At 39.9% G+C, this 12,959-nt stretch overlaps 1 protein-coding gene across 1 annotated transcript in view; it reads right to left on the bottom strand.

The window, feature by feature from the left end:
- Positions 1 to 547: 547 nt before the first annotated feature.
- ZDBF2 (zinc finger DBF-type containing 2) overlaps positions 548 to 12,959 on the bottom strand; it is a 103,343-nt gene continuing 90,931 nt past the window's right edge. The window contains exon 11 of the mRNA XM_072617372.1: positions 548 to 682. The gene's annotated coding sequence lies outside the window, so the exon portion shown is untranslated. The remainder of the gene's footprint in view (positions 683 to 12,959) is intronic.

The following is a 12,959-nucleotide window of genomic DNA, read 5'->3' as shown; positions in this document are numbered from 1 at the left end:
CAAAGCAGATAGTCACTAAGGTCCTTCTAAAATTCTGGGATTCCATGAAAGATGATTGTAGCAGTTCAAGTGCCATAGGATAAGGTTATTAAGCTGTCTTTAAATAAAAGATATGCATGGACACTGGTGTCACCTTATGTAATCCACACAATAATATTGTTTTTAAACAACCAACTAGAGTTCATGTTGAGGTGGATAACAATAACAACACTGGCTGAGCTCAATGGGAAAGAAAAACAAAGGGAGATTAAGTCATAATTCCTAAGAATCTAGGAACATCTCGCAAAGGCAATAGTTAATTTAAATGCTCAGAATGGAGCTATAACCAATAATATTCTTGTTGCAATTTCATTTCTTTGCCCTGAATGATGTACCCATATTACTATGCTTGAGACGATTTTGTCATTTTTTCCATTCCCCTGCAGGAACTTTTTCTGGCTTTCTATGATCAATTCTATAATCATAAGATAATTGTCTTTTCCTTGATTTTTTCCCCCTTAACTCTGAGACTTTTGGAACATTCAAAGGCATGACATCAACAACACTGTTGAGAGCAAGGATGTTTTTATTTGAGTGATGTCTCCTAATTTTTCTCTCCTCAGCTAGTCATCAGCAGCCAGTGAAAGAAATTCCTCTTGAAGTATATGAATCTCTTAAACCATCACCGAAACTACATTTTGATCTGAAAAAGAAATCACAGATGAAGGATGATAGAGGAACAGCTTGCTAGGTGAAAAACATTTCATGCTTGTACACAGAAACTGATTATCTTCTTACATAGTTCCCATGGTTCACAACAGTATTGATAGTGACCAGGAATATCATTATGCCCTTTCTTCTACCATTCTGTAATGTCAACAAGACTCACAGTCTGCATTTGACATATCTCTAATTCTTTAGATTTTACTAAGTGCTTGTACATATATTGTCTCATTTGATCTTAACTCTGTGAAGTAAGGAAGGGGCAGGTAGTTGGTACAAGGAATAGATTGCTGGGCTTGGAATCAGGAAGACTCATCTTGATGAGCTCAAATATGACCTCAGACATTTACTAGATTTGTCACCCTGGGCAAGTCACAACCCTATTTGCTTCATTTTCCTCATCTGTAAAAATGAGCTGGACAAAGAAATGGCAAATTACTCCAGTATCTTTGCCATGAAAACCCCAAATGGGATCATGAAGAGTCAAACACAGTAAATAGCAGAAATATTGAAGGCAGCTATTACAATCCTGGTTTTACAGTTGAAGAAAATGAGGCTCAGACATTAAGTGATGTGCCCAAAGGTAAAGCTAAGATTGGAATTGTTCAGTGTTCTTTTCCCTACACAACACTATCAATACACCATACTTTCTCCCTACTTCACTCTCTCCCTTCTGCCCCTTCACTCCTGCCTTTAAGAATATCATAGTCACAGAAAAGGAGGGAGACTCTGGGGGCACCAAGATGAACCCATATCTGGGAAAGAATTCCTTCTGCAATATACCCAACAAGTGGTCATCCAGTCTTTGCTTGAGGACTTCCAATGAAGGGGAACACTTTGTCTCCCAAGGCATTCCAATTTTGAAAGTTACTATGTTTTAGAACAAAAACAACTTCTTGAGCAAGCAAGATCATTCAAAGTCTTTATTAAAAAAGAAATGACCAAGATAGAGGACAAACACTTTTTCGGGAAGTGGTCCTTACCCTTTTTATGGATCAGAGTGTCATATACATGGGCAGACTGAAGGAAAAAACAAACCATGACATATGGGAGGGGTCATGTTATCTTTTGGGTCCAGATTTCCACAATGTCTAGATTGAGATATCTGCTACAGTACACTACAATATTGAGTCAAAAAAATGAACGTAAAGACTGCCAAAGGGTCACTTAGTTTTAGCTGGCAAGGATTTTTGAAGCCAGGGACTTTTATTACTCTTATCTTTGTATCTGAAATGCCTGGCAGTTGTAGTTACTTAATTGTAGTAGGTGACTGGACACTGAGGGATCCTCATTGGAAAGGCCTGTGAGCATGCACAATGAGCTGTGCCTACTGCCAAGTCATAAGGATGCTTCCCTGCTTCCCGAAGAGCAGAATGGATGGCCCTGCCATTTCAGAGCCCATACTAGTCTTCCTTGATTATTTTCTGTTGGCTGGCTACAATGACAAAAGTCTTTTAATTGACTGCTGAGCTAGAACAGAGTGCACATACAAAAGGCACTAGTCAGTCAAATCAACTCTTTTTCTTCCAGAAAGTGACCAAGGAAAGAATCTTCTGGGTGATGGGAGATCTCAAGCCCTTATCTCTCTACCCAGACATGCATAGCACATTGATTTGTTTCTATGTTATGTCTCATTCTTTCATACTGTCAATGAAGTATTTATTGGCAGTAGCATGATGGGGCTAACTCACACCAACTTTCATGAACTGACTGTTACATTTTCAGAGTGAACACTTGTACCTTGGAAATCATAAATGCTACATATTAGGTCTTGATTTTTTATTTTGTTAATTGCCTAGACTTTAAAAAGTAGATAAAATGTTAATAATACAGATTAAATTTGCATGTTATATATACATCCTCCCTACCCCCCATATCTAGTAATTAAATATTTACCAGTCCACCAATCCATATATAGTACCGAGGAAGCAAGTGGAAGAACCACAGGATAAAGTTTGCTTTCTGACCCAGAAACCCCAACTAATCAAGCCCATTTTATTTCCCTTTTGAGAGGGATGAACTTATTTAAGGCTTACTGGATCCTATCCTCCAAACTGATCTTGCCTGTCCTATTGTTCAGAAAGTTTAGAATTCCATTTGAATTGCCTTTGCAACATCAGGGACTAATGGAAAAATCTGGGGTTCTCAGGGACCTAGAGGATTTAGGTGTATGCTTTGTGGGAAAAGACACCTAGAGATTTTATCCAGAGCTCCAATGGTATTCTTTATGTGTTAAGGGATCTCTGCAGTTAAAAAAAAAAAAAAGGTGCCCTGTGTTGTTGTAGAGATACAAATTTGCTTGGACCACTAAATGGATTACCTATGGTATAGGAACTCTTAGAAAAATTTTGGTATGCCTTATATAGAAAGGGACATCTAGAAAATTTTTCCAAACCCCAGTTGGATGGCTTTTTTATGGACTCAGGGAGTCATGGAAGATTTTTCACCCAAGGCAGTTTGATGTCTTACCTGAACATGAGGGAATGAAATGGTAGAGTCCAGGTCCCTAAATCCCTTCAGGGAGAGGTCTACATGGTCTAGGAAGCTAGGAAACTGTTTCTAAGACAGGAATCTGAGTTTTCTTTATCTGTTTCTTTTCTTTATTGCCTTAGGGTTTCAAGCACCAAGAGAAGCACTTGTTAAATTCTAAGCAAGCAGTAATCTTTGATAAACTTTGCAAAGTGTTCTTTTTTTTTATGGAACAATGAATTTTTAAAGAATATTTCTTCCGTGGTGCTTTTTCTGTGAAAGTAATGAAGGAAAGCTTATGCCTCCTTAGGATTCCAGGGGATTGCATTGGGGACATGGACAATGTGTTTAAAATGAACCTCAGTCAATTTTCAGGAAGGCAGTTTTTAAAATTAGGTGGAAAGTACAGCAGGAGGACTGGGTAATATGGGCACAGGGTGAAGGAGCTCTGACTGCTTCCAACCCATACGGATGCTTGGGCAACTAGATTCCAGAAACATGGAGAATGTTACCCTCCATTTCAAAGCATGAGTAAATATCATGTGATTATTTCCTCTGGGCTTATTACATGATAATGACAAACTCTGCTGGCGCTTCCAACCTCTTCAACTCCACAAAGTTGGTCCATGCCCAATACTTCTTCACATAGTAACAGGAAGGAAGGGACAGAACCAAGACAACTGGGACAGAAGCAACATAGAGTCCATGTGTTCCAGGCAACGTGTCACTCAGGTCGAAAGTACCTGGGGAATCTCCCTCCCTAGGAGGCCTATAACAATTCTTGCTTTGCTTCCCACCAGGGTAATAGAAACAGGGGTTATTAAACTACACCTAAGGATACCTATGGGCTGCATATTGACTCCGAAAACTACATATTAACATTACATATGTTCTATTGAATTTTTATTTATTCTATTAAATATTTTGCTAAGTTACATTTTAATCCATTTTGAGCTTCACTCAGGAGTATGGTGAGCTGTGCTGGACACTAGAGTAACAGTTTGACAGTTAGGTATTTTGCATTTTTGAAGCACTAGCATATACCTGGTTCCAGAAAGCAGAAAACAGAAGGCTGAAGGCAGAGTAATGGAATTAGACAGAAGCACATTGAGACTTGATATATGGACCAACTTCCAAGCAACCAGAAATATCCCAAAGTACAATGGGCTGCCTTGAGAGAGAAGAGGTTTCTCTTCACTTAAGATCTTCAAAGGTCTAATGAGCACTTGATGGTGTAGAAGGAATTCCAGTTCAGGTAGTTTCAACTAGATGGCCTGGGAGGGCTTTTCCAATTCTGAGAGTCTGTAATTCTGCAATAATTTACCTCTTCTTCCACCCCTTCTCTTGATTCCATCCAGAACAATAGGTCTGACTTAAATGGATTTCAATAAATGATATGACTTAATTGGAGCAGCTTTATTTTGTCAACAGGTCATGACCCCATGGGATAAGGAGTCCAAGTCCTTTAAATTTAGATAGAAAATTACCTATCTAAACTCTAGACCTACTGTTTTGTTGTGCTCCTGGAAGCTTAGTAGTATTGCAAAAGACTCAAAGTACCTTAGGGATTATACCCCTGGAAAACTCTGAGAAGTTCAATCTCTAGACCAAATAATCAAAGGCTTATGTTACTTGCTTGTATAATTTTTTATAATCCATTAACATTTTACCTTTCTATGAATTTTCCAGAGGTTCCCAAAGAACTTGCCAAATATCAGTGGTTCACTTTTTAATGTGTTCATTAATTTCATGAACTTTTCTAAGACTTTGGTGGGTGCTTAATGAGCCAAAAAGTGATATTTTGGGGGGTGGCCTCAAGCCTAGACCAAGTAATCTCAGGGGTTTTTGGTGACAGGTTATATCTTCACTGTTGGGCAGAGCAGCAGGCCATTGATCAGATTTCTTTTCTTTGGCTCTTTACTAGTATTTCCACAGGGGGCCCAACTGGAATTAACACATGGAACAACTGATAACAATGCTTATATTCTAATGAGGGAGATAAGAACATATATAAACATACACAGCATAAATGCAAAGCTATACTAATTAAATACAAGGATGAGGTAGTTTGCAAGGGAGGGCACTAGCCATGGGATCAAAATAAAAATCATGTAGAAATTGGTGCTTGAGCTGCATCTTAAAGGAAGAAAGAGTATGAGTCCAAGAAAAGGAGTCATGCATTCTAGACATGTGTAGAAGACTAGATTAGGTGGGTCACAAAATGTGGAAAGGGAAATAATTTTCAATGATAGGTTGGGGCCAGGCTGTGATGGGTTTTTAAAGCTAAATGGAAGAGCTTATATTTTATCCTAGAAGTAACAGAAAACCCTTGGAGTTGATTGAGGGAGTCACATTGCGCTTAAGGAAAATTATTTTGGCAGCAATATGTAGGGTGGACTGGAATGGGGAAAGATGAGGTAGGGGAGGTCAAGAAGGTTGTTGCAATTATCTAGGTAACAGAGGTGATAAGGGTCTGAACTAAAATGGTAGCTGTGTGAGTGGAGATAAGGGTTTATATACAGAGATGCTGTGAAGGTGGAAATCAAAAGATTTGGCCTTGATATATGGGGTGAGAGAGAGCTGGGATTTGAACTCAGGTCCTCAGACTACAAATCCAGCACACTTTCTATTGTACTACTTACTCTACTTCCATTAAATAACTGGATTCCTTGCTCTCCCAACCCCCAATTGGTGGCTAATAAAGATCAAAATGAGAAGAAACTACTTCTGGGCCACACATCACATACTGACCATGTCTGAAGATTTGCCACTCTGTCTACTGTCACAGCATTTGGAAAGCTATTGCTATGCCCCTGACATAGCTGGATTCTTATGATCTAATAATACCAAACAGACTCATCATGCAGGCTAATTTTGGCTGAACTTTCTCACTTTCTGAGGGACCTCTCAATGAACAATTATCTGGAAAATTACCTTGCCTTTACTCAATAAGCTCCACTGGCTCCCTATTATCTCTAGGACCAAACATAAGTCTGCTGGTATTTAAAGCCCTTTACAACCTTTCAAAGAGCTTTTAAAATCTTCCAGTCTTATACTTTACTCACCTGTACTCAAATGATCTTATTTCATTTAGGAACTTGTTCCTTGAACACAACACTGCACCTGCTGTCTCTGTGCCTCTGTACTGGATGTCCCCCATACCTGAAATGTTCTCCCTCCTCACTAGCTTGCTTGGTCGCCTTCAAAATTCAGCTCAAACCCCACCTTCTTCAAGAGGACTCTTCCCCCTATTGATGGTCCCTTCATGCTGAGGATACCTTTGTTCTATTCTCTCTCCCCTCTCTACATTAAATACACATATACATTTGTAAACATGTCTATTTATGTAAATACATATATGCATACATGTATAATCTATGTAGGTTTTTATTTATATGTCATTTCCCCAATTACAATGTCAGCCCCTGGAAAGCAAAGATACTATTTTTGCCTTCTTTGTAACTCCAGCATTTACTATGGTGCCAGTCACATAGCAAGCCTTTAATAAATGTTTGTTGACTGACTATACAAAAAGTAGCAGTCCTTGTTTACAATAAATACGTCCTGCAGAAATGGATTCATTTAATTATGAATTATAAGCCCAGTTTACATCCATTCCTTCTGGAGAGAAAATAAATTTCCAACTCCTGTTGGTTCAATAGTAAAAATATTGGAGTCAGAAAATGGGACAAGAAACATTTTTTTCCCAAGAAGTTCTAATTTTAAATGGAAATGGGATATGTGTCTAGGAGGGGGGGGAGAAAAAGCTCAATCGGAATCTTTTAGTGATGAAAGCTCCTATTTGTCACCATAATTATAAAACCTCATAAATTATGAGATTTATTTAACCAGTTGTGTAGTTTATCCTTCTAGTTTTACTAGAACAGGGAGCACATGTAGCGCAGCCCAGGAAGCGTGGAGTGCACACAGCACAGCCCAGGAAGTGTAGAGCACAGCCCGATGTGGCAGGGACAGAACCTGGAACAGACTTCAAGGAGCCACCAGCAGCAGCAGTCCCCAGATTGCTCAACCCACAAATGCCACAGAGAGTTTCAAAGGTCAGTGGGAATGTTCAGTCACCCAGGAGAGGGGAGTGCAGTCTGGACCCCAGTAGCACCCACTGAAGCTGCAGCTTCCATTTTTGGAGCCCTCTACCTAGAGCCCCTGGGGAATTGAGCAGCTGATCTGAATCTCAGCCCTGTGCTGGGCCCTGACAAAGAACTCAAAAGTCAAGTAACTGGCTGGGAAAATGCCCAAAAAAGGGAAAAAGAATAAGACAATAGAAGGTTACTTTCTTGGTGAGCAGGCATTTTCTTTCATCCTTTTGGATGAGGAGGAACAATTTAGGTCTTCAGAGGAAGACCTAAAAGTCAAGATTTCTGCATGCAAAACCTCCAAAATAAATATGCAATGGCCTCAGGCCATGGAAGAGCTCAAAAAGGATTTTGAAAATCAAGTAAGAGAGGTGGAGGAAAAATTAGGAAGAGAAATGAGAGCAATGCAAGAAAACCATGAAAAGGAAGTCAACAGCTTGCTAAAGGAGACCCAAAAAAATGCTGAAGAAATTAACACCTTAAAAAATAGACTAACTCAAACAGCAAAAGAGGCCCAAAAAGCCAATGAGGAGAGGAATGCTTTAAAGAGCAGAATTAGCCAAATGGAAAAGGAGGTTCAAAAGTTCACTGAAGAAAATAGTTCTTTAAAAAAAAAAAATTAGAACGGAGCAGTCCTACTAGAACAAGCTAACCTAGGCAATGAATTCTGACAATAGTTTCAGTAAGCATCAGGGGAAAATGGAGGTGGGGGATGAGAAGGGAAGGGAAGAAAGAGAGATTAGGTAGAAAGAGAAGACACTGGTGATGAGATCAAACTTTAACTATTTGTTAAAATTTAACAATTAAATCATTACTATCTCATTTCAATACAATATCCTCCTCCCCCACCCCTCAAGAAAAGTATGCACAAATATAAATCCAATAAGGTTTTATGTTAATCTTTTTAAGATTACTGAATTTTCTACATTAAATTTTAAAAAGCATATCCTATACAACATAACCAAAGGATGCACTAATAAATATTCCTAAAAACATTTCACTCATGATCTATCCCTTTTCCTGCATTCCCAAAGTCTATCCTCATTACCTCATTCATTTAACAGCATGGATTAAACTCCTATTCTAGACATATCATTGTTATCATATCAGGGACACCACAAAACTAAAAGCAGTCCCAGCCCTGTTAGAGGTTGGGGTAAGAAAGAAAGACACATGAACAGAGATAAAATACATTTGTAAGTAAACTTGCTTGGGGATGAATGCTTCATAGCATCTTCTTTGAGTTTGAGCTCATTTCCCCTAGGGATTGAGGTAGACTAGAAGACAGTATGCCTCTTGGCATTGAGGCAAAATATTTTTACTGTTGCAGTAATATCTCCTCAACAATTATTCCTTGGTAAGGCTAATTAATAAATGATTATTAAATATTATGAGAATCCTAATGACTGGCCAATGAAATAAAGAGAATGCACCAGAATAGGGGTTTACAAGTCACAAACCAGAGTTCATGTGAAGTCCACTCATCAAGACAGATAGAGAGGAAGTGACTTGGGTCCAGAAATTTTCTCTGTGACACCTACTCTGCTACTGTACAGATCTGGGATAGATTACAACATCCCTATGAGAGTCCAATAATCAAGGCAGAAGATGGGAGGTTGGGAGCTTGCATAACAGTATAAGAGGATAATGGAAGAGTGTTGGGAGATAATGAGCAGAGGGTAGAACTGGTTGTGTTAGGGACAATTTCTATGATTGGCTATTATAGGAAGAATGGGATCCAACTCTTCTTCCCTCCCTCCAACTAGATGATACCTCTTGGGGTCATGTCACAGCACCCAAAGTGCTCCCTCTTTGGAAACCACTTTCATAGACAATCAAATAATTTTTTCCATTAGACTGTGAACTCCTTGAGAGTCAGACAGGGGTGGAGGCCACAGGTTCCCCATCTGGACTGTTTGCCTTTCTTTGTATCCCCAGTGCTTAGCAGATTGCCTGGCACATGGCAGGGGCTTAACAAATGCATATTTGACTTGATATGATGAATGAATGAAACCAGGAGAGTACAATATTCATCCCTGACCTAGTTGCAAAAGTGCTAGTTCAAATGAGTTGAAACTAGGGGGAAAGAGAAGGGCTACCCATGATATAAGAAGAAATATATGGTGTTTTTTAGTCTTGTACATCAACTTGATAGAGCTGATTCAAATCAGACCTTATTGACAAACTGCCAACGACCTTCCCAACAATCCCAGTTCCTTTCATCTTAAGGGTTTTTTTTTTCTTGTTGTTCTCTGCTAAATATTTTCTGGTTTTTGTAATCCTTTTAAATACCAGAGATCTGACCTAAACTGGGAAGTTATGGGAATGTCATAGTAATTAGTGATTTACTGCACAATTCTTAGACATTTAAACTTCTCTTTATGAAGGTGATATAAAGCTAATGACTTTATAAAAACAGCTACATGTTGCACATTTATTAGTATGGGGAAAAGGTTTGCAGTTTATTTTTCTGACTTTTCCCTTTGCATTTCAGTTGAATATTTTATTGTCTCTATTTAATCATGTTTTTCATTGGCATTTATCTAATGCAGTTCTTTTTGTTTACATTCCCCGCACCTCTTCTAACATCCACTTATATGTACTTTCCTCTTTTAGAATTTGTAATCAATGCCTTTCTTACTTCATCCCTTTTTGTAAAGATCAAACTATTGTTTCATTCCCTCCATTTCCCTTCTTCCACTTCTCATCACTCAGCTTTTTCCAATTTTGGCTCAAAAACTTCTACCTCCCTCACCAGAAGGGGGCACATGACAAAGCATTTTTATTAACCTTGGTCCCAAATCAAGGGGAAAGTGAATCAGATTTTCCAATGGTTCATCATTAAGATTTATGGTGCAAGTGCTCTTTCAGAGCACTTAATAAATCCATCAACAAGATTTCTGAAGAGTTTGCTATGTGCTAGGCACAGTGCTAAGTGCTAAAACTACAGAAGCAAAAAAAAAATAAACATATAAGTATGCACAGAAGCTATACAACATAAATATGAGGTAGTTTAGGGAGGGTGTGCAATGGCAGTGGAGGGCAGGAAAGACAAAAGAATAAGTTACTATTCATCAGGCACTGTGCTAAATGCTGTACAGATATTATCTCATTTGTCTTCACAATGAGCTGCAAAGTCAGTACTTTAATTATTCTCACTTTGCAATCAAAGAAACTAAGGCACAAAAGTAAAGTGACTTGCCCAGTGTCACACAGCTAGTGCATGTCTGAATTTTAACTCAGGTTTTACTGACTGCAGGTCAAGTGTTCTGTCCACTGTACCACCTACCAAAGGCTTTATAAAGAATTAGAACTTGAGCTGAGTTTTGAAGAAAATCAGGGATTACAAGAGGTAGAGGCATGAGTATGGAGACTAGAGAGTGAGCTTTATATGTAGGTGAGTAGAGCAGTATCGATGGAAGACAGAGTGCAAGTACAGGAGTAAAGTATTAGAAGATCTGATTACTAGAAAAGAGCCAGATCTTTTAATGCTGGATAAAGGAATTTTTATTTGATCCTCGAGGCAATAGAGTCAACAGATTTTAAATAGTGATCAAACATGATTAAACCTTCACTTTAAGAAAGTCACTTGGGCAGCTACATGGAAGATAGTATTGGAGTAAGGAGAAGTTTCAAACAGGGAAACCAAATAGAAGTCCAATAATCAAGGCAAGATATGGTGAAGACATAAACTAGAGTGATGGCCAGTGAGTAGAGAGAAGAGGATGTATGAAAAAAAGGACTATGAAAAAAAAGAGGACTATGGAAGAACAAAGTTTGACAAATGACATGAGGAATGGAATAAGGGTAAGAAGTTGCAGACCTAATGCATTAGAAGGATGTTGATGCCTTCAACAATAATAGGGAAAGTTTTAAAGAAGTATAGGCCAGAGTAGAGAGTAGCAGATGAAATGTGTTTGGGGCATGATAAGATTAAAATGCTTCTGGGACATTTGTTTCAATACTTTAAGTATTAATAAATCTATTTTGGTTGATAAAATATCTAACACTTCAAAATATGAAAGGACACATGCATGGAAAAAATTAGCTGGATTAAATTTGCTGATTCAAAAGATATTGGTTGGAGGGCTGGGCCAAGATAGCTGAGTAGAAGCAGGGCCTGAGCTTTCCCCCTAAACCCCTCAAAATACTTGTAAAAAATGATTCTAAACAAATTCTAGAGCAACAGAAGCCACAAAATGACAGAATGAAACAGATTTCCAGCCCAAGGCAATTTGGAAGTCTGATAGGAAAGGTCCATTGCATTGGGCTGGGAGTAGAGTGCAACCCAGCATGAGCAGGATTGGCACAGATGTGACTGGGGCAGGCCTCAGGGGACTGAATCACTGGCAGCTGTAGTGGATCTCAGACTTCTCAACCCACAAATGCCAAAGACAGCTTCAAAGGTCAGTGGGACTGGGTGAGAGAGAAATGTGGTCCAGCCCCAGCGCAGCAGCAGCCACTACTGCAGTGGTGGCTGCTTCTGGAGCTCTCAGTCTACAGACCCTGCGGGAATTGAGTGGCTGATCTGGGTCACAGTCCTGGGGTAAGGAGCAGCACTGGCAAGGCAGAGCTGGTGGCAGATGTGGAGAAGGAACCCTACTCGCAGGTCCAGGGCAGAAAAGAGTGCTTGTGTTTGCTCAAAGACCAGAATGCCGGCCAGGAGAGGAGTAAACACCTCTCCTTTGATCATACCACTTTGGAAGAAGTGAGAATTTACAGGTCCTAGAAATATCTCTGAAAATAGCTGCACAAAACCCCTGAAACTTGGAGCAGCACACCTTCCACTTAAAAAAGAGCTCAAGAGGGGAAGAGCCAAGATGGCAGAGTAGAAAGATACACATATGCTAGCTCCTAACCCACAGCCCATAAAATACCTGTAAAGAATAATTCCCAACAAATTCTGGAGCAGCAGAAGCCACAGAACAATGGAGTGGAGGAGATTTCTGTTCCAGAGAGACTTGAAAAACTGACACGAAAGGTCCATCATGCACTGGACCCGGAGCCGAGCCCAGCCCTGCCTTGGCCACATGGCACCAAGGGGAGCAGATCCGAGCAGGCTTCAGGGACAGAAACTCCAGTGGCAGCGCAGGTTCCTCTACCCACAGGTGCCAAAGGTCAGTGAGAGGGTCTTTTCAGCTTGCTGAGAGGGTAGCAGGGTGCTTCCATAACCCAGGACCCGTTGGGAGGCAGCAGAGGACAAGGGCTCCCAAAGCAGGCAGGAGCTTGGATCCATTGTTGAAGGTCTCCCCATAAACCCCCTGAGGGAACTAAGCCCCGTGTGGTGGCCATGCCCCCACCTGAACACCTGAACTTAATCTCACACTGAATAGCAGCCCTGCCCCCATCCAAAGCCCTAAGGCTGGGAAGCAGCATTTGAATCTCAGACCCCAAGCGCTGGCTGGGAGGATCTGGAGACTAGGTGGGCGTGGAGAGGAAACTCAGAAGTCAAGTAACTGGCTGGGAAAATGCCCAGAAAAGGGAAAAAAAATAAGACCATAGAAGGTTACTTTCTTGGTGAACAGATATCTCCTCCCATCCTTACAGATAAGGAAGAACAATGCTTACCATCAGGGAAAGACATAGAAGTCAAGGCTTCTGTATCCCAAACATCCAAAATAAATATTCAATGGGCTCAGGCCATGGAAGAGCTCAAAAAGGATTTTGAAAATCAAGTTAGAGAGGTGGAGGAAA

The sequence above is a fragment of the Notamacropus eugenii genome, chromosome 6 (genome assembly GCF_028372415.1).
Source record: "Notamacropus eugenii isolate mMacEug1 chromosome 6, mMacEug1.pri_v2, whole genome shotgun sequence".
Lineage (NCBI taxonomy): Eukaryota > Metazoa > Chordata > Mammalia > Diprotodontia > Macropodidae > Notamacropus > Notamacropus eugenii.
The sequence above is the reverse complement of the archived record's forward strand: the minus strand, read 5'-3'. Positions and strand labels throughout refer to the sequence as shown.